General features: G+C 42.5%; 1 protein-coding gene across 3 annotated transcripts in view; it reads right to left on the bottom strand.

Annotated features, from left to right (window-relative positions):
- PRRG1 (proline rich and Gla domain 1) overlaps positions 1-12,189 on the bottom strand; it is a 28,066-nt gene extending 15,877 nt beyond the window's left edge. The window contains exon 1 of one of the 3 annotated variants that reach the window (XM_073670519.1): positions 12,012-12,189. The gene's annotated coding sequence lies outside the window, so the exon portion shown is untranslated. Of the gene's footprint in view, positions 1-8,407; positions 8,503-12,011 lie in introns of those variants that run through there. The other 2 variants (XM_073670518.1, XM_073670515.1) reach the window with 2 other exon arrangements.
- Positions 12,190-20,149: the final 7,960 nt, after the last annotated feature.

Here is a 20,149-nt window from a genome sequence, read left to right on the forward strand (position 1 = left end):
TTCAGCACAGTACCGATTGGGAGCTGCTGCTTGAGTGCTGTAAATCAGGAATTGACAAAGTGCTTAGTATGCAAATTAAGGGGGTGCAATGACAAGAGTGCATCAAATTCCCTTCATTTGTATACAAATTACATTTTTTTGCTGATCACTAAACAACTAAAATGTATGCTATATGCATAATGATTATATGGTTTAAGTCCCCTACATATCTGTATAAGCGGTTTATTAGCATTTTGGGGGTGACAGACTCCCTTTAGAGGCTTATTCACATGTTAGTATTTTGCACCAGTGTTTGTATGCAAAAATCAGGAGTAGAACTTAGAGAAAAACTATAACTGGAAGATTGACACCTTGGCATACAAATACTGGTGCGTGGATAAAGCCTAAGGCTATGTTCACACGTTGCTTTATAGCTGCGTTTTTTTCTGCAGCCAAAACCTGATCTCTTAGCAGTAGGTGTGTGCATGAAATTTCTAAAATGTCTGTTTTTGCTGGTACTGTAAAACGCAGCTTAAAATTTGCATAAAAACGCAACGTGTGAACATAGCCTTAGGCTGCAAATGTAAATTATTTATTAGTTAGGCATCCATTATGTTCAACAATTCAGAAAATAAATTTCTAGCAGGCTCTATGCACATTGTTTGAGCCCTTCATTGCACATTAATTATAATTGCAAAATTATGCATACTGTGCCATTTCAAAACAAATTTATCCAGCTGAAATACTTAAGCTAAAGAAATGCTTTTTTTTCATAACAAATTTCTATGACGATTGATCCATTCGTCCGTTGCGTACATCCGAGATTACACATTAAATGTACTGCTAAAATGTGATGTGAGCAAAGGCCAATTTCCTCCAGTCATTCCTGTAACTTGAAATATAAGGCTGTTTGAAGTGAAGTGGGGGATTTAGATTTAGAGTTTTGAGAGGCCGAATTCACGCACATTTCATGCATTTTAAAATGAATGTTTGTTTTATGGCACTTTGGTAGTTCCTTAAGCACTTTTTCAATATTAAGGCTGTGTGCCCACGATGCGTTTTTTAAGCGTTTCTGCAGCGGCAAAAACGCTGCAGAAAAGCTTAAAAAACGCTTGGTAGAAGGCCTGCCATGTTCCCCAATGATAATAAGCATGTGCTGTGGATTATCATTGCGGAAAAAAACGCAGCACTACCAATTATTTTGCGGAAGCGCTGCGTTTTCGCCGCCATTGACTTGCACTGGATTCCGCATCACTGCATCTGTAGATGCGAAATCCAAGCGTTTCAATGTGCGGATGGTATCCAGGTCTAGAGGAGAGGAGACTCTCCTCCGGACCCGGGTACCATAGAACCTGTAAAAAAAAAAAAAGAATAAAATAAAAAATAAATATATACTTACCTTCTGGCGGCCCACGGTGCGCTCTTGGTCTCATTGCGGCAGATCGCGATGGACTGAAGGACCTGCGCTGACGTCATAGTCATGTGACGGGTCACGCGACGCTGACGTCGGCAGGTCCTTCAGTGTACCGCGATCTGCCGGCAGCCGGGATGGTGAAGCAAGACTCCGGGGGCCATCGGAAGGTATGTATATATTTATTTTTTTTATTTTTAACCATTCTTTGGGGGTCACAGTATATAAATCCGGAGCATTTCTGCATCGTGGGCACATAGCCTTACTGCTGGCGTTTTTTTGTACCTTTTTAAAATCCATTCAATGAAAAAACAGCTAGAACTTTTTCAAGCAAATATGCTGACAAAGCGCTTAGAAAACCACCCAGGTGTCTTCTGTGCATCTTTTAGCCTACCCACTGACTTCTACAATAAAGTAGAGCATCTTCAGAGTAGAAAAAGCTTTAACCGCTTGCCACTTTTACAAACATGAAGCAGTTAAAAGACGCTCAAAGTCTGAACATATGATCAGCAAGTCGTTTTTACATAGAAATGCAAGTGTCCATTCTTTTAAGTGTTATCTGGATGGTTTTTCAGGGTGGTTTCAGAGCGGACTCACCTGAAAAAGACGTTGGGTGCACAACCCCCAAAGCAAAAACACAGCTAAACCACATGCGCACACGCACAGAAAAGACTAACAAGACTATGGAACCTAGTCTAAAAAAACCTTAAGCTGTACAGAATTAAAGGGAATCAGCAGGTTTTTTCTATGTAATCAGAGAGAAGCACGATTTAGTAGAAGAGTCTGATTACAACAATGTGTTGTAACTTTACTAGGATGTGTTTTGCTGTTTCAATACAATCAGTGATTTATCAGAAGGAGATTATCACTAGAGGGCAAGCTGTCTCATGCAGCATAGTCCAACCATGCCCCACCACTGTCACTATACAACGTGCACAGAAAGTTGTGGAGTGGGTGGGGTTAACAACTGAGCTCTGCAGCAGAGAAAACTGTGACTATCATAACTGCTGCACCCAGTAAACTAAGTGATACATCGCTGGATTCAGGGTCTCTGTCCCTGCATCATGCTGCTGCCAGATTATATAGTTTTTGGATGTTTCAGATTTCCTGCACCCATTAAGCAAAATAGGTTACTGCCATTTTTTCGAAAACATGCAGCGTAAAAAACTCACCAAAAGCTCATCGTGGGAATGTAGCCTATTTCAAGAGTGGCAACATTTTTTCATCATCGTAATTTATTTCTATTTCTTACTAGGTTCCTAACCTCATTAATTTATATTATATATTTTATATACACTTCTGCTACTTATTCTTTTAATACAGCACTGCTATGATCACAAAAAAGTGTGATCTGTTTTTTTTCCACTGACCTATAGAATTGAATTGACTTGGGCCGAGGGGAAGAAACAAAAATAAATTAAGAAGAAAATTGGACGTGTGCCCAGCCTATAGAATATCATGGTGATGAGTGCTATCCATATAAACGACTCACCCGAGTTATATGGATGTCTGCACGAGCCCTTACAGCGCCCAAGCACCATTGTCAAAACGAATTCAAACAGAGACCCCCGTATAATAGCATACTATAGTATTTTAACTATCTTTAGACTATAAAGACTAAAGTGAATTGTGCACACAATTTTTTGCCAAATCTGTGGCTCTGCTGGCAACTTGACCCTATATAGTGCCAGGCTGTATTGTGGTCACCTGCTCACTGTTTTGGCTGTTCCACCAATATTGGAAGATATTACAAGTCACTTTTCAAATGTGACAGATGTTATTGCAACACACATTAATATGACCAAAATGTCTACTGAAAATATGACTAAGTGACATGGCTCTTAAATGGGTACTGACTGCCAGTTTACGGCCGACTCTATCCAGGTTTCAGTAATGATTCCTGTATCCATAATATCACAGCTTGTAGACAGTATGCTTTGTATAAATTAAAAATCTTAAACTACAGATCATAATCATAAAACCCCTATCTAAATTTCACATCATCCAGATCTTACAGGATGAATATAGACTTTCACCCCATCTGGCTTTTTGAAACCCTTGTACGCCACCAGACCGGTTTCGCCACAACTGGCTCTTGTCACATTTGTAAAGATCACTTTAACCTGAAATTCTGTTTTTAATTGTGTGTTTTGTAAGCATAATAAATTGAAGGGGAGCACTCGTTTTCAAGATTCAGTAGATTGTGGCCTTTATTGATTATGCTTCAGTCTACCTTCCAAGAGCATGGCAGAAAAACCAGGGAGGATACCATTTAGGTCCCAGAGAAAGAGGGGGAAATGACTGCTGGCAAACTACAATGAGAAGCCTTGTGATCGCAGCTGGCTTACGTAACTCTGCTAATGGAGGAGGTTGTTCATTGTCTAGTGCTGCATCAAGAAGTAAAGGACTGAAACCCAGGACACTGAGGGGTGAGAAATAAAAAAAAAGGAGAATAAAACCTCTACGACTGTTTTAAATACCACTTTGAATTAGATATACAACTCCTGGCAAAAATTATGGAATCACCGGGCTCGGAGGATGTTCATTCAGTTGTTTAATGTTGTTGAAAAAAAGCAGATCACAGACATGGCACAAAACTAAAATCATTTCAAATGGCAACTTTAGGGCTTTAAGAAACACTAAAAGAAATCAAGATAAAAAAATGTGGTACTCCGTAAGGGTAATTTTTTTCAGACCAAGCAGAGGGAAAAAATTATGGAATCACTCAATTCTGAGGAAAAAATTATGGAATCATGAAAAAAAAAAATCACACAAAAGAATACTCCAATACATCACTAGTATTTTGTTGCACGACTTCTGGCTGTAATAACAGCTTGCAGTCTCTGAGGCATGAACTTAATGAGTGAGAAACAGTACTCTTCATCAATCTGGCTCCAACTTTCTGATTGCTGTTGCCAGATCAGCTTTGCAGGTTGGAGCCTTGTCATGGACCATTTTCTTCAACTTCCAAAGATTTTCAATTGGATTGAGATCCGGACTATTTGCAGGCCATGACATTGACCTTATGTGCCTTCTTTCAAGGAATGTTTTCACAGTTTTTGCTCTATGGCAGGATGCATTATCATCTTGAAAAATGATGTCATCATCCCCAAACATCCTTTCAATTGATGGGATAAGAAAACAGTCCAAAATATCAATGTAAACTTGGGCTTTATTGAAGATGTAATGACAGCCATCTCCCCAGTGCCTTTACCTGGCATGCAGCCCCTATCATCAATGACTGTGAAAATTTGCATGTTCTCTTCATGCAGTCATCTTTATAAATCTCATTGGAACGGCACCAAACAAAAGTTCCAGCATCATCATCTTGCCCAATGCAGATTCGCGATTCATCACTCTATATGACTTTCATCCAGTCATCCACAGTCCACGATTGCTTTTCCTTAGCCCATTGTAACCTTGTTTTTTTCCGTTTAGGTGTTAATGGCTTAGGTTTAGCTTTTCTGTATGTAAATCCCATTTCCTTTAGGCGGTTTCTTACAGTTCGGTCACAGACATTGACTCCAGTTTCCTCCCATTCGTTCCTCATTTGTTTTGTTGTGCACTTCCTGTTTTGGAGACATATTGCTTTAAGTTTCCGGTCTTGACGCTTTGATGTCTTCCTTGGTCTACCAGTATGTTTGCCTTTAACAACCTTCCCATGTTTGTATTTGGTCCAGATTTTAGACACAGCTGACTGTGAACCACCAATATCTTTTGCAACATTGCGTGATGATTTACCTTCTTTTAAGAGTTTGATAATCCTCTCCTTTGTTTCAAATGACATCTCTCTTGTATGAGCCATGATTTACGTCAGTCCACTTGGTGCAACAGCTCTCCAAGGTGTGATCACGCCTTGTTAGATGCAGACTAACGAGCAGATCTAATTTGATGAAGATGTTAATTTTGGAAATGAAAATTTACAGGGCGATTCCATAATTTTTTCCTCAGAATTGAGTGATTCCATAATTTTTTCCCTCTACTTGGTCTGAAAAAAAAATTACCCTTACTGAGTACCACATTTTTTATCTTGATTTCATTTAGTGTTTCTTAAAGCCCTAAAGATGCTATTTGAAATGACTTTAGTTTTGTGCCATGTCTGTGATCTGCTTTTTTTCAACAACATTAAACAACTAAATGAACATCCTCAGAACCCGATGATTCCATAATTTTTGCCAGGGGTTGTACTATTCTGGAATTGTTCAGTTGCCAAGACTCTTGCTAAAAGTCTGCAATCACGCTATGTGACTGCAGACTTTTGAATCTTTACAGCGTGCGCACCACACACTGTCAGGATTCTCTGGTGTTGGTAGCGAGAGAGGGTGGTCACGTGACCGCGATTTACATACTTCCAGACACATTCCAACTAGACGTGTTCGTCCTGCTCAATTCACTTGTCTTCTGATATTTATGGATGGCAACGCAGTTTGTTTTAGTGGGGTCTTCATCCTTGATGGACTATGTGAAGTAGAGATGGACGTTTTATGATTAGAATCTGGAACCATTTAAGATTCTTAAAACTATATAGGGAATCCTCTATAGCTCAAAATCGTAATATTAGTAACATTGGGGGTTTTTTTAAGCAAAAGTGGATGGTTTGGTGTGTAAATGCTGAAGTCTTAATTTCTGCTTTTCATTATCTGCTCTATATAGATGGTTTTAATATTGATTTTATGCATTTATAGGTGCACAATTGTTTCTGAAGAGACCAACTGCTTGGCATGTGGGGCAACAAGTCTCAATAGCCACGGGACACTGAAGCAGTAATCTACAGGATTATCACATGCAATATATTAAAATGTGGAAAATCTCAGAACAGGCAGAATGTGCCCTAGGATTGCTAAATTACTGTTGTGGAAAGCTATATTGTAATATTATCCCTCAATTACAGTGACCTGCATCGCTCCGTCTCCAAAACAAGTCTAAGGTGATGAACTCGCATTTAACACCCCCCCCCCCCTTCTCAGAGTTTCTCCATAATGAGGATGTGAATTCATAGAATGGTTGCATATCTGGGAAATTGCCCTTACTATAAAAGACTTTATGCTGACTGTACCATGGACTACCAAATAAATGTTTAAAACAAGAATGTACCTAGGAAAGCTGAGGTACTGCAAGACAGGGCAAGGACACATATCTAAGGACACTTATTCAGCTGCTAAACTATAGGATTAGCTTGCAACACTCTTCAAGAGACAGAAGAGCAGATAAGGGCATTCTCCTGTATGCAAGGTCCAAAATCCATGTGATGAAGCTCAAAACATCTTTTTTCTGCCATACACAGGGTGCGACATTTCAACCTTTCACATGCTTGAAAAAAAGACCTGCGACAGGTCAAAACATCCTATCCTGTGTATAGCAGAATAAAAGATATTTTGAGCTTCATCACTTATTCAGCTGTTATCCGGGGCTCTGTTGTGCTGAAATTCATGTGTTAAACCTATGCCAATTAGGCTTGCATGTGGACTGATGGGTGCATTAATGCACGTCTGGTCCTTGGCGCCTCTTCAGTTCTCCCAGTTAGCTCTGCTCCAGCTTCTTAATTGACACTGGAGACAAAGGCTCTGATGCACGACATCACGTCTCTTCTCCACTGTCAATCAAAAAGTACGGCGGCGTCAGAGGGGAGAAGCGAAGAGGAAGCAGAGGACTGCAAGTGCACAGATACGCCCAACCATGCACTTGCCAAGCTAATTTGAATAGGATTAAGACAGGAGCCACAGATACTGAATAGGTATCATTGAAAGTGTGTCACCCGGGTACATTCCTAATGACAGGTACCTTTTAAATATCCCCAAATAGCTGCAAGCTGAGTTCTCTATATAGGTTAGATTATACAACACAGAGCCGTCTCACAATACATAGGAATTACTTCATTTCTGTAGGGTACTAAGACTAAACTGATGCACAAGTTGGTGTATGATATCACACCTTAGGACGTTTTTGGGTGGGTGCCAGAGCATAATGATTTCACCACACACAAAAAAGTTATATACACACTCGCCTAACTCCTTGTTTACTAGTACAAATGGGCACGTCGGGATCAGGCTGTGCAATACCAGACAGTACATGGACAAGAGTGGTGACATTTCTGTGTAGCCTAAAATCAGACGTCCATAATGTTGCTGCACTAAGGTTCTATGGTAATCTATAAGGAATCAGCTCCATACTGTCAATAAACTTTGGATGTACAATACAATATATATTACGTAAATACTTTAATGCAAGAAAAAAATAATTCTACAAGCGATATATTTTTTCGGTTAGCCAATAAAAGTCAATTGCAAATCTTCAAAGCACAGAGGCTCCTACATTAGGCAGGTTTACAACTGAATGGCTGAGATGAGCACATCTAGAAGAGGTTACAGCAGGACATATGTCCATAGAATGATGCATCACCCCATGCACAAACGTCTTGTAACCCGTTTTAGATGCTGCACTGTCTCAGTCACTCCTTTGTAAACTTGCATGATGAAGCAGACTGTGCTCCAAAAGTTTGCCAGTATAGTTTTTTGTTTTTTTTTATAGTTTTGAAATTATTTGAGAACATACAGACTCCTTGCAGATGTTGTCCTTGGTGGGATAATAATATTATTATACCTACTACATACTGGGATAGGATCTTGGAGATGGGAATACCCCTTTAAGTCTATGGAGTAAGAAGAGCCAGACAACCACAGAAACATATGTTGCAATATTCTATCATGTATAATAAATTGTGGAAGAGATGGAAATACAGTTACACTGCTCAGTACTATTGTAGTTTCCTCCATTCCTGCTGCTTGTGCACGTGTGCTACCTAATGAAATAAGATCAGGAATCAATGGTTTCTGTGTGTTTAGTTGAAGGGAAATATAGCAGCTAGTCTACACCCAACAGCTCAGAGTCAATTTAAATTTAGAGACAGAGGGGAAACTGTTGGAAAATACAGGATAGAAGTCAGATAATGACCTAAAATAGTGCTACTTCTAACAACAAGATGGCTGATCGTGAAAAGGTACTAGAATGTATAGTTACCCTTTTAAGTTCAGATGAACTGTGTAGCGCCTGGATCTTGCTGCTGTAATACTGATTGCTATAAAGCATACATTATACAGCGATCTGAACATGACCTAAATAGCATATGGTGATCATATAACAATGCAATGTAAAATCACAACACTACTATTCATAAAGCTGTGAGCACACCTACTATTTGTCATCAGTTTCGTTTTGTTCTTTAGGAACTGATGGCAAATTATTAAAAAAAAACTAATGGGGCATTTGACATTATAAATGTATATAAAGTTTATCGTTAAAGGGGTTTCACCCCCAAACAAAGTTAATTTTAAAGTTGTTTTAATCAATACATCTTGGATTAATAATAATTTCACCATTGGATGTGATTAAAAATAATGTTAGATCAGGAATAGGACAGACATTTATAGGACATTTCATAACTTTCCCAAATTCTTAGGTAAAAAATATTCCCTACAAACTGCATTGAACTACTGTACCCATTTTATTATATATTTTAGGAGTTGGAGTCGGTCCATTTTATACCGATCCCACCTCCACAGCCCTGGCTCCCAGAGCTACAAGCGTGGCTGGCCATGACATACTGCGCAAGTACCGGATACTTACGTCAGCGCAAGCCGGGAGCAGAATGCAAATGCATGGGCTGTGCCAGCCCTGACTAAATGTGAGGATCACACCCCTATGACTAAACGAGTAGGTAAGATCTAAATATATAAAGTGGATTTTACACATATTTGCGCCAATTTTAATGAAAAAAAGCGTGTTAGTGATGCACATTGCATCACTAACAACGCAATGGGGGCAGTTGAGATAGTACATAGGACATGAAAGTTCCTTTGATTTAGCTCATTGAATACAATGCAAGAATAAATTTTATTTTTTTCATATTGAAATCAATTTTACACTGTGAAGATGGACCACAAATCCATAATCCACCTCTGATGGTCTCCATGACAGACGTTTTTACTTCAGGCAAAAAAAAAAAAAAAAAACACGGCATAGAAACATTTTCTGCTGGGTGTGATTGAAGTTTTTCTACACAATTGGCTCAAAATCAATTCCAATGATAAAAAATGTAACAACCTACTTTTAATATTAAAGCACCAGTCCGGCGTTTTTTTATATTATAATTTCACTGCTGGAGTGATATCACTAAAGAATGTTCCTTGCCCATAGTAAAATACTTACTAGCAGCCATCTTTTTCTGTTTTGCTAATTGTGAGCTGCCGGATCACTATAGTGTTTGCTGGGGACTAGAAATCACTTCTCAATTTAAGTCTATGAGGCCAGAACAAGGCGCTCATAGACTTGCATTGAGAGCTTGTGACCGTTACTTCTGACCGGTCAGTCAGGAGCTGCAATCACAAGGTGGCGGAATGGGACTAGAACGGCGGCAGGAAGAGCTGAAGATGGTGGCTGGTATTTTACTAGGGGCAGGGAACAGATACCATTGCGGTGGTAAAAGAAGGAAAAAAAAACGCTACAGTGGTGTTTTCAAGGGCTTTAACACTTATTTAACCCCTTCCCTCTTTATAAAGTATAAATGTGTCATGGAATGAGTGCCTGTGGATGAACTGGGTTCAGGAGCTGAGCTAGCTTCATGCAGGTGAAGTGCTGGCTGTCTTATACTGCCAGCACAAGCCTCTAACAACCACTAAAATGCCACAGTCAATCCCTAAGCCACAGGCAGGCGTTCATAGGGGATGGTGGTTTTTACTATATACTGCCATACTGAAGGTTCCATCACAGGTTCACATTCCCTAGGAGACTAAAAAAGTGACAATTTAAAATATATATATATATATATTTGTAAAAATTAATGTTTGATTCACCTCCTGTTCACAATTCAAAAAGCATATTTGGTATCCCCGCATCTGTAAACTTCAGACAAAAATTATTTTAAAAAAATAGTGGCTTAATATAGATTTAAGAGAAAAAAAAATGCCAAAATTGCTAATTTTTGGTCTTTGCACTTCCCCCAAAAAATACATTGGCCTCAGTTCTTCATTGCTCTCTCTCTACTTTTCTGGAGTAATTAGCTCCTTTTTAGTGTTAAGTGGCTTTCTCATTTGCCTCTGAGGCCACGGCCCCACTATCAGTATTTTTTCTCAGGAGTGGCAGCCAAAACCAGGAGTGGGTGATAAATGCAGAATTGGTGACTTGTTTCTATTCTACCTTTTCTCGGATTGTTCTTCAGCTGGTTTTGGCTCCCACTCCTGAGGAAAAATACTGACCGAATACTGACCAAATACTGATAGAGATTTAGGCCACGGCCCCACTAAGTTGTGTCACTAAGTTATTTTTCTTCTACAACTTTACTTATCCAGATGTTTTACACAGATTCATGAAGTGCGACTTCAACCAAATGTTGCATTTTTTTGGTACATTGCACTCTAGTTACCTGTTGGAGAAAGGTTTTTGGAGGAGTTTCAATTTAGCGCATTTTTGCAGCTTTTTAAAGCAACACTCCAGTTTACAGTTGAGTCACAAGTCAATGTAAGTGAGAGCTAGAACGGGGGTTCTCAAACTAATATTGAGAGCTTGTGACAGTTACCGCTGACTTTCGGTCAGCCAGAAGTTGGGGGACAAGATGGCGACATGGGACCGCAGCAGTGCTGATACCAGATGAAGACAGCGGATCCTAGGACCAGGGAACTTACATTAGTAGCACATTAGTGGATAAAAACGTTCGGTGTTCTACACTGCTGGAATATTCTAATTCTTCAACAACGATGATAATTTGTTTTTTTGTTTTTTTAATTCACAGTGCGTTTCAACACTGTACTGGTATCTTTATCAAGTGGAAAAAAAAAAAAAAACAACACACATTTTGGTTCAAAAATCGCAAATGATTACTCGGGCCCTGTGCTTTGGTCGATTTCAATTGCATGCCCACCATAATAGCACAGATAAAAACAACTTGCCATAAAACATGTCACGTCACACAGATCCGTCAGCCATAAAATAGAAGGCTCAGAAAGCGGCTCCACAAAACAATTATTTAAATTGCACAATAAAAGCACTAAGAACAAACCTCCCAAAAAAAGAATATCCAAAGATAAATCAGACGTCACAAACTCCACATAGAGAAGTCACGAGTCCTATAAAGGGATGTAACTGATCCAGAGGTAATGACGGCTTGTGGATGGCTTTTATAGATTCCAGGCTCGTCACCTAACTGGTTTTTAATGCATAAATGATTTGTAATTCAGATCTCCATTAAGGATGGAGTCAGCCAAGGATCCAGAATCACATGGGCTCCACCCAGCGGGGTCACCGGCCCGGAGCAACTGCACATCCAGACAGCACTGGAAGATTTCCATCCATCTCCCATGCAGCTTAACGTCACACATGATGTATATAGACTATACACACACTACTATAATATATATTACATACATACACACACACACATACATACATACATACATACATACATTTATTATATATACACTACATACACACACGAGAAGAGTCTGCAGTGCACGGAGAAGAGCCCGCCCCATGTTTACAGCAGCAGCGCCTCGCCATCCTGTGTACTATATAGAATCCATACATACGGCCGTACTACATGTATCTAGGGGCCCGTGGACGCCTTGCTGACCTCCCCGGAGCAGGGTACCTGTGCGCGGCCCGGGTGAGAACTAGCGCACCCACTTCCCTCCGGTCTCTGCTCCGCCGGCTGCAGCCGCTATTCCCCCAGGAGACAAACACTGGAATGGGACGCAGCTGCTGAGAGCAGGCATGACGTCATGTGACCACGCTGTGTAGGAAGGGGCGGAGCCTGCGGCGCATAGTAGTAGTAGCAGAGGGGTTGACTGACAAGGAGCGCAGCTCTGAATGACATAGTTCTGTCAGTGATCAGGGCGGCGCGTGTGGGGACTGGTAGCACTCATGCGGTATATGAATGTGCTGTGCCACCTGTGCCTACAAACACACATGGCTGAGCACTTGTTTACAAGAGATAGTAATATCTGTAGGGGGCCAGTGGAAGCCACTAATTGATTCTTTTTTTATTGTAAGTGGCACAACTAGAGTGGGTATTTGGGGTATCAGGTCTGAATTTGTATTGGAGGATCGGAAGCAATGGAGGAGATTAATGGGTTGTCTGGGACTTTTAGGCTGAGGTCCTATCCTTATAGGCTGAGGTCCTATCCTTAGGATGGGGGTGCCACAACCGACACCCCTTGATCAGCTGGTCCCAGTGTCAGCTGGAACCAGGACCAGCTCCAGGTTTTTGTGGGCCCTGGGCGAAAGAGTCTCAGTGGGCCCCTTTAACACAAAGCACGATTCATGATGCACAGATACCACAGAGAAATATAGATATATAGTACAAGGCCAAAGATTTCACTTCTTACATTACATGAGCGATATCTATTGTAAATTTCACAATAGCTCAGAAACCGGCAAATCAATCCACACAGTATACTGGCCCCCATAAAATGCTCCATGCAGGATACTGCCCCTCATAAAATGCTCCATAAAGAATACTGGCCCCCATAAAACGCTCCGTACAGGATACTGGCCCCCATATAACGCTCCGTACAGGATACTGGTCCCCATATAATGCTCCATACAGGATACTGGTCCCCTTATAATGCTCCATACAGGATACTGGCCCCCATGTAATGCTCCATGCAGGCTGTTCCCCCCACATAATGCCCTATGCAGGCTGTTCCCCCCTTATAATGCCCCATGCAGGCTGTTCCCCCCTTATAATGCCCCATGCAGGATGTCACCCCCCCATATAATGCCCCATGCAGGATGTCACCCCCATATAATGCCCCATGCAAGATGTCACCCCCCATATAATGCCCCATGCAGGATGTCACTCCCCCATATAATGCCCCATGTGGGATGTCACCCCTCATATAATGCCCCATGTAGGATGTCACCTCCCCATATAATGCCCCATGCAGGGTGTCACTCCCCCCCATATAATGCCCCATGCAGAATGTCACCCTCTCATATAATGCCCCATGCAGGATGTCACCCCCCATATAATGCCCCATGCAGGATGTCACCCCCCCATATAATGCCCCATGCAGGATGTCACCCCCCCCTCCCTCCCTTATAATGCCCCATGCCTCCATACATTAAAAAAAAAATCAAATACTCACCTCACCCCTCCTCACCTGCTGCCGCTGCTCAGGTCTGGAATCCAGCGTCGCCAGTGTTGTCCTGCTCTGCGCTGCCTGTGATGGCTCAGGCGAGGGCGCGGAGGAAAGACGTCACCGCACCCTCTGACCTGAGACGCCACAGGGAGCGCACAGCGGGAAGACAGCGGATCTGCGGAGGCACGAGGAGAGGTAAGTATCCGGCTGCCGGGGCCCTGAGCAAGCGGGGGAGAAGGGCTCTCCTCTGCCCATAGCCCGGCGGGGTGGCCAACCGCAAGTGGGTCCCCCGCCTGCTCATGGCCCCGGCACTTGCCCGGGTGCGCCAGGTTCTGACTCTGGCCCTGGCTGGAACTGCTCAGATGCAGAGCTGCTCAGCCCAACTCTGTCATGGTGGCCTTGGCTGGGTATTGCAGATTCCCCCTCTAACCATTAAACACCGCATGTGGTGGATGTACAGTACCAGGCCATGGCCACTATGCCATTCACAGAGCTGTGCTGAGCAGCTTCACAACTGAGAACTTCCAGTCGAAACTGAGAATCAGGAACGCAACGACTGCGGTCGCCGCTGCTACCAGGCCCGGCAGGAGCCCTCCGACGCCAGAAGAAACTTCAACTGTATGTAAGTCCTCGGGTCTCTGCATTGCAATATACGCTGCCTGCCAATCAGAGTCCAGCAGCTGACGTTGCGTGTGCATGGCAGCTCCCATCGCACGCAGAAGTATTAGACTTTATGGATAACTATGGGCTGTGCCTTATACTTTATGGAGGACTATGGGTAGTGCATTATACTATATGGAGGACTATGGGGAGTGCATTATACTATATGGAGGACTATGGGGAGTGCATTATACTGTATGGTCTATGTGGAGTGCATTATACTATATGGAGGACTGTGGGGAGTGCATTATACTATATGGAGGACTATGGGGAGTGCATTATACTATATGGAGGACTATGGGCTGTGCATTATACTATATGGAGGACTGTGGAGTGCATTATACTATCTGGAGGACTATGGGGAGTGCATTATACTATATGGAGGACTATGGGGAGTGCATTATACTATATGGAGGACTATGGGGAGTGCATTATACTATATGGAGGACTATGGGGAGTGCATTATACTATATGGAGGACTATGGGGAGTGCATTATACTATATGGAGGACTATGGGTAGTGCATTATACTATGTGGAGGACTATGGGGAGTGCATTATACTATATGGAGGACTATGGGGAGTGCATTATACAATATGGAGGACTATGGGTAGTGCATTATACTATATGGAGGACTATAGGGGTGCATTATACTATATGGAGGACTATGGGGAGTGCATTATACTGTGTGGAGGACTATGGGGATTGTATTATACTGTGTGGATGACTATGGGGAGTGCATTATACTATATGGAGGACTATGGAGGTGCATTATACTATATGGAGGACTATGTGGAGTGCATTATACTATATGGAGGACCATGGGGAGTGCATATACTGTATGGAGAACTATGGGTAATGCATTATACTGTATGGAGGACTATGAGGTGCATTATACTTTATGGAGGACTTTGCGGAGTGCATTATACAATATGGATATAATATGGGAAGCACATTATACTATATGGAGGATTATGCGGAGTGCATTATACTGTATTGAGGACTATGGGGAGTGCATTATACTATATGGAGGACTATGGGGGTGCATTATACTATATGAAGGACTATGGAGGGTGCATTATACTATAGCAAAGACTATGGGCTGTGCACTGTACTATATGGAGGACTATGGGATACACTGTACTATATGGAGGACTAAGGGGGTGCATTATATTATAGGGAGGACTATGGGCTGTGCGTTATACTACAGGAAGGACTAAGGGCTGTGCAGTATATTATGGAGGACTATGGGGTGCATTATACTTTATGGAGGACTATGCGGAGTGCATTATACAATATGGATATAATATGGGAAGCACATTATACTATATGGAGGATTATGGGGAGTGCATTATACTGTATTGAGGACTATGGGGAGTGCATTATACTATATGGAGGACTATGGGGGTGCATTATACTATATGGAGGACTATGGAGGGTGCATTATTCTATAGCAAAGACTATGGGCTGTGCACTGTACTATATGGAGGACTATGGGATACACTGTACTATATGGAGGACTAAGGGGGTGCATTGTATTATAGGGAGGACTATAGGCTGTGCGTTATACTATAGGAAGGACTAAGGGCTGTGCAGTATATTATGGAGGACTATGGGGTGCATTATACTTTATGGAGGACTATGAACTGTGCATTATGCCATATGGAGGACTATGGGCTGTGCACTATACTATATTGAGGACTATGGGATGCATTATACTATATGGAGGACTAAGGGGGTACATTATATTATAGGGAGGACTATGGGCTGTGCATTATACTATAGGGAGCACTATGGGCTGTGCGTTATACTATATGGAGGACTAAGGGGGTGCATTATATTATAGGGAGGACTATGGGCTGTGCGTTATACTATATGGAGGACTATGGGCTGTGCGTTATACTATAGGGAGGACTTAGGGCTGTGCAGTATATTATGGAGGACTATGGGGGGTGCGTTATACTATAGGGAGGACTTCTGGCAAATGCCAGATGGGCCAGTGCCAGCTGTGGGCCGCTCCTTCATTTAGTGACTCAGTCAGCCCAGCAAAAGAAGCTGACACATAGACAGTAGTGCAGCATGGTGACAGTCATGCTCAGGTGAGTTCTGCAGATTACATGCCCCCCCACATTCAGGCCATGATTAGAGCTTCTCTGAGTGTGTAACTGTTGTCCTCTGGCAGCTCCTGTCTCTCTGATCTTCTGCTCCCCTCTCACTCCTCTTATCACTGTCCTGTGATTATAGAATCTGTCTGCCCAAGATAGTGTTTTTAACCGTTTAGTTGCCTTCCTTCAGCTGTTTGTAGCTAGGTAGTGAAAGGGTTAAATCTTGTGCCTATGTAAATGGCTTTTACAAACTGAAGATAGTGTTAAGATGTGAAGAGGTCAGTGCTGTTCCTTCTAACAGTCTGTGAAGCTGTGCCACAGAGTCCTACTCACAAAAGCCCCCAATACGCATTATAGGGAACCTGACTGCTACCCTAGCCCCCTAAACCAGCGTCACCATTGACTCTTTGTAAATTTTGCGCATGTGGACATTTTTCTACTTCTCTGGGAACGTGCAATGAAGTCGGGTGTACGTAGCCCTACTTTATTGGCGCACTGCCAGGGAGGAAGCAGTGATGCCGGACTCAGCCAGCTGCAAAGTTTGCAAAGAGCTGGCGGTAATGTCACTTTTAAAAATCAGGTCACCCACACCCACAGGGTTATGCTTACTCAAGAAGGGGGATTAGTCCAGGGAAATCAGTGCGCCCTGATTTAGTCACCCACTGATTTGCATAGCTTGATAACATGTTTAACCCCTTCTAAATCCCTATGTTCCCCCTTGTAAAATAATAACACCTATACTCACCTCCGGGGCAGAGGGCAGTTCCAGCGGTGTCAGCACTGGCTCTTCCAGGGGTTGCTTAACTTTGTTACGTCACGCGATCCCTGTGGCCAATCATTGCTGGCTTCACTCTCCTCGCTTTTGGATAAATCCAGACATCCATAGGAAGCAAGAGCTGCGGCTGCTCTCTCCCCTCCTTCGGATGTCAGTTACGTCCAAAGGAAGGGAGAGGGAAGCAGCTGCTGAATTGCCACAGGGATCGCCTGGAACGGCCCTGGCATTGGAGGGGAGTATTGGGCCACGACCCCATTATCAGTATTCAGTCAGTATTTTTTCTCAGGAGTGGGAGCCAAAACCAGGAGTGGGTGATAAATGCAGAATTAGTGACTTGTTTCTATTATACCTTTTCTCTGATTGTTCCTCACTTGGTTTTGGCTTACAAATACTGAGGAAAAATACTGACCGAATACTGACAAATACGGATAGTGGGGCTGGTGCCTTATTGTTTTACTGGGAGGGATAAAATTATAGTGATTGAGAAGGGGTTGTCTGAGTAGCGGACAACCCCTTTAGTTTTACATTAATCATCAATCACTAAGCAGCAAAAAGGGGCTAATGAAAATGTAGAAAGAGTGCAATACATGCTTTCGTTATTTTTTTGCCTATTTCCTTTTTGATGAGGTTCCACTTGAGAATCCACATTGCGTGCTGGGATACTCAAACAAGACATAATCAGGAGTCACACGCTGCAGTCAGTGCCGCAACCTGTGTCCCCACCCTGAAACAAAGTGTCATCGTCATCAGTGATGTCCATTTCACGGCTGGGCTAGCCCCTGCTCTACTGAGCATGCTTAGGTTGTCATTTTCGATATATCTGCACAGTAGGATCTTGTCAGTGTTCAGTGACAGCATAGGCGGATTATAATGAGGGCAATATGGGCTACAGCACGGGGCCCGTGGCCACGGGGGGTCCATGACCAGATTGCCCTCACTATAATGTTTTGTGCGCCATCATTGTTGGTGCAAGTGGTGTCACACCTCAGCCCCGGATCTCCTGTTACTACCGACATCGCGTCAACATGACCAGAGGAGGGCTGCACCTGCACCGGTCCCCGATCAGCTGTTGAGGGGTCTGCAGTCTTCGCAGCCGCTGGCCGGCACAGTACTCCTGCATGCTGCTGTGCCCCGCCGGCGGCATCATTGTATAGCAGCCGCTGCTACATCACGCACCACACTATGGGCAGCCGCCAGCCTTCATGACACAGAGCGCGGGAGAACCAAAGAAGGGCCCTGTCTGCGGTGATGTGGAGGGCAGCGAAGGGCCCTGTCTGCGGCGATGTGGCGGGCAGCGGAGGGCCCTGTCTGCGGTGCTGTGGCGGGCGGTGGAGGGCCCTGTCTGGGGCGCTGTGGCGAGCGGCGGAGGGCCCTGTCTGCGGCGCTGTGGCGGGCGGCGGAGGGCCCTGTCTGCGGCGCTGTGGCAGGCGGCGGAGGGCCTTGTCTGCGGTGCTGTAGCGGGCGGCGGAGGGCCCTGTCTGCGGCGCTGTGGCGGGCGGTGGAGGGCCATGTCTGCGGCGCTGTGGCGGGCCTTGCATTAAACTCTACCCACCTGACCAATCCCAGGGATCCACTAATGCACACCTGGAGCTCTTCATTCTCCTCCATCTCAGGGATCTGGTGAGTGAGTCCCAACATGGAAACTTTTTTAATGTGAATATACAGCAGTTGCTGTATATTCAATATATAGATGATACTGCTTTATATATATTATGTATGAGATACTGTGATTATATACAGCCGTTGCAGTATCACCTATATATTGTATGTACAGCAGTCTATATACATTATATTGGTGATACTGTGATTGCTGTATATATATTACGTAGTTGATACTGCTGTATATATGTTACATAGGTGATACTGTGATTGCTGTGTTTAATTGCAATATCACCTATATAATGTATTCACGGCAGTAGCACTATCACATACATAATGTATATACAGCAGTCTGTATACAATATATAGGTGATAATGTGACTGCTTTGTATACATTATATATGTGATACTGCTGTATATATGTTACATAGGTGATGCTGCAATTATACACAGCAAACACAGTATAATTTGCATATTATATAGGTGATAGTGAGACTGCAGTGTATACACAGCAGTCACAGTATCACTTAATATAATGTATATACAACAGTATATACATACAAAGAGTTGTGTGTATATATATAGTGTAGAGATGTTTATGTAGTATGATGTTGTGTATATACTGTAGTATATAGTTTTTCTCTGTCTAGTGGCCTTATGTGAACATGCATTTACATTTTGCATGCACATCAATTTACGTTTCAGTTCAGACTCCCAGGTTTTTACTATATACTATGTAGTATACACACAGCTCCACCCTATATTCTTTTGTACAGTATATATTTATATGTATATAATTTATTGTAGTATATACTATGGAGCTGTGTATACTTCTCCTGTCCTGTATACTTGGGGTAATTCTCAGCATCTGCTCTTATGTATGTAAATATATATATAAGCACTCCAATTAATTGTCAAAAAAGTGGAGGACTCCTTATTAGCCCATGTGATAATGTTTCGGATCCACAACAGAACATTTCTCTGTTATGGAACTGAAATGTAGTCACATGGGCTAACTAATAGAGTCAACTGCTGAAGATTTGGTTCTGCTCAGAGTACCACTTCTCCTGTCCTATATATATATATATATATATATATATATATATATATATATATATATACACTGCACAGTACCACTTCTTCGGTCCTATATATATATACACTGCACAGTACCACTTCTCCTGTGCTATATACTGTACAGACCAAAAGTTTGGACACACCCTCTCATTTAAAGATTTTTCTGTATTTTCATGACTATGAAAATTGTACATTCACACTGAAGTCATCAAAACTATGAATTAACACATGTGGAATTATATACTTAACAAAAAAGTGTGAAACGACTGAAAATATGTCTTATATTCTAGGTTCTTCAAAGTAGCCACCTTTTGCTTTGATGACTGTTTTGCACACTCTTGGCATTCTCTTGATGAGCTTCAAGAGGTAGTCACCGGAAATGGTCTAACCAACAATCTTGAAGGAGTACCCAG

Source organism: Phyllobates terribilis, unplaced genomic scaffold (assembly GCF_046119375.1).
Source record: "Phyllobates terribilis strain yellow unplaced genomic scaffold, ASM4611937v1 Scaffold_2__4_contigs__length_985480577, whole genome shotgun sequence".
Lineage (NCBI taxonomy): Eukaryota > Metazoa > Chordata > Amphibia > Anura > Dendrobatidae > Phyllobates > Phyllobates terribilis.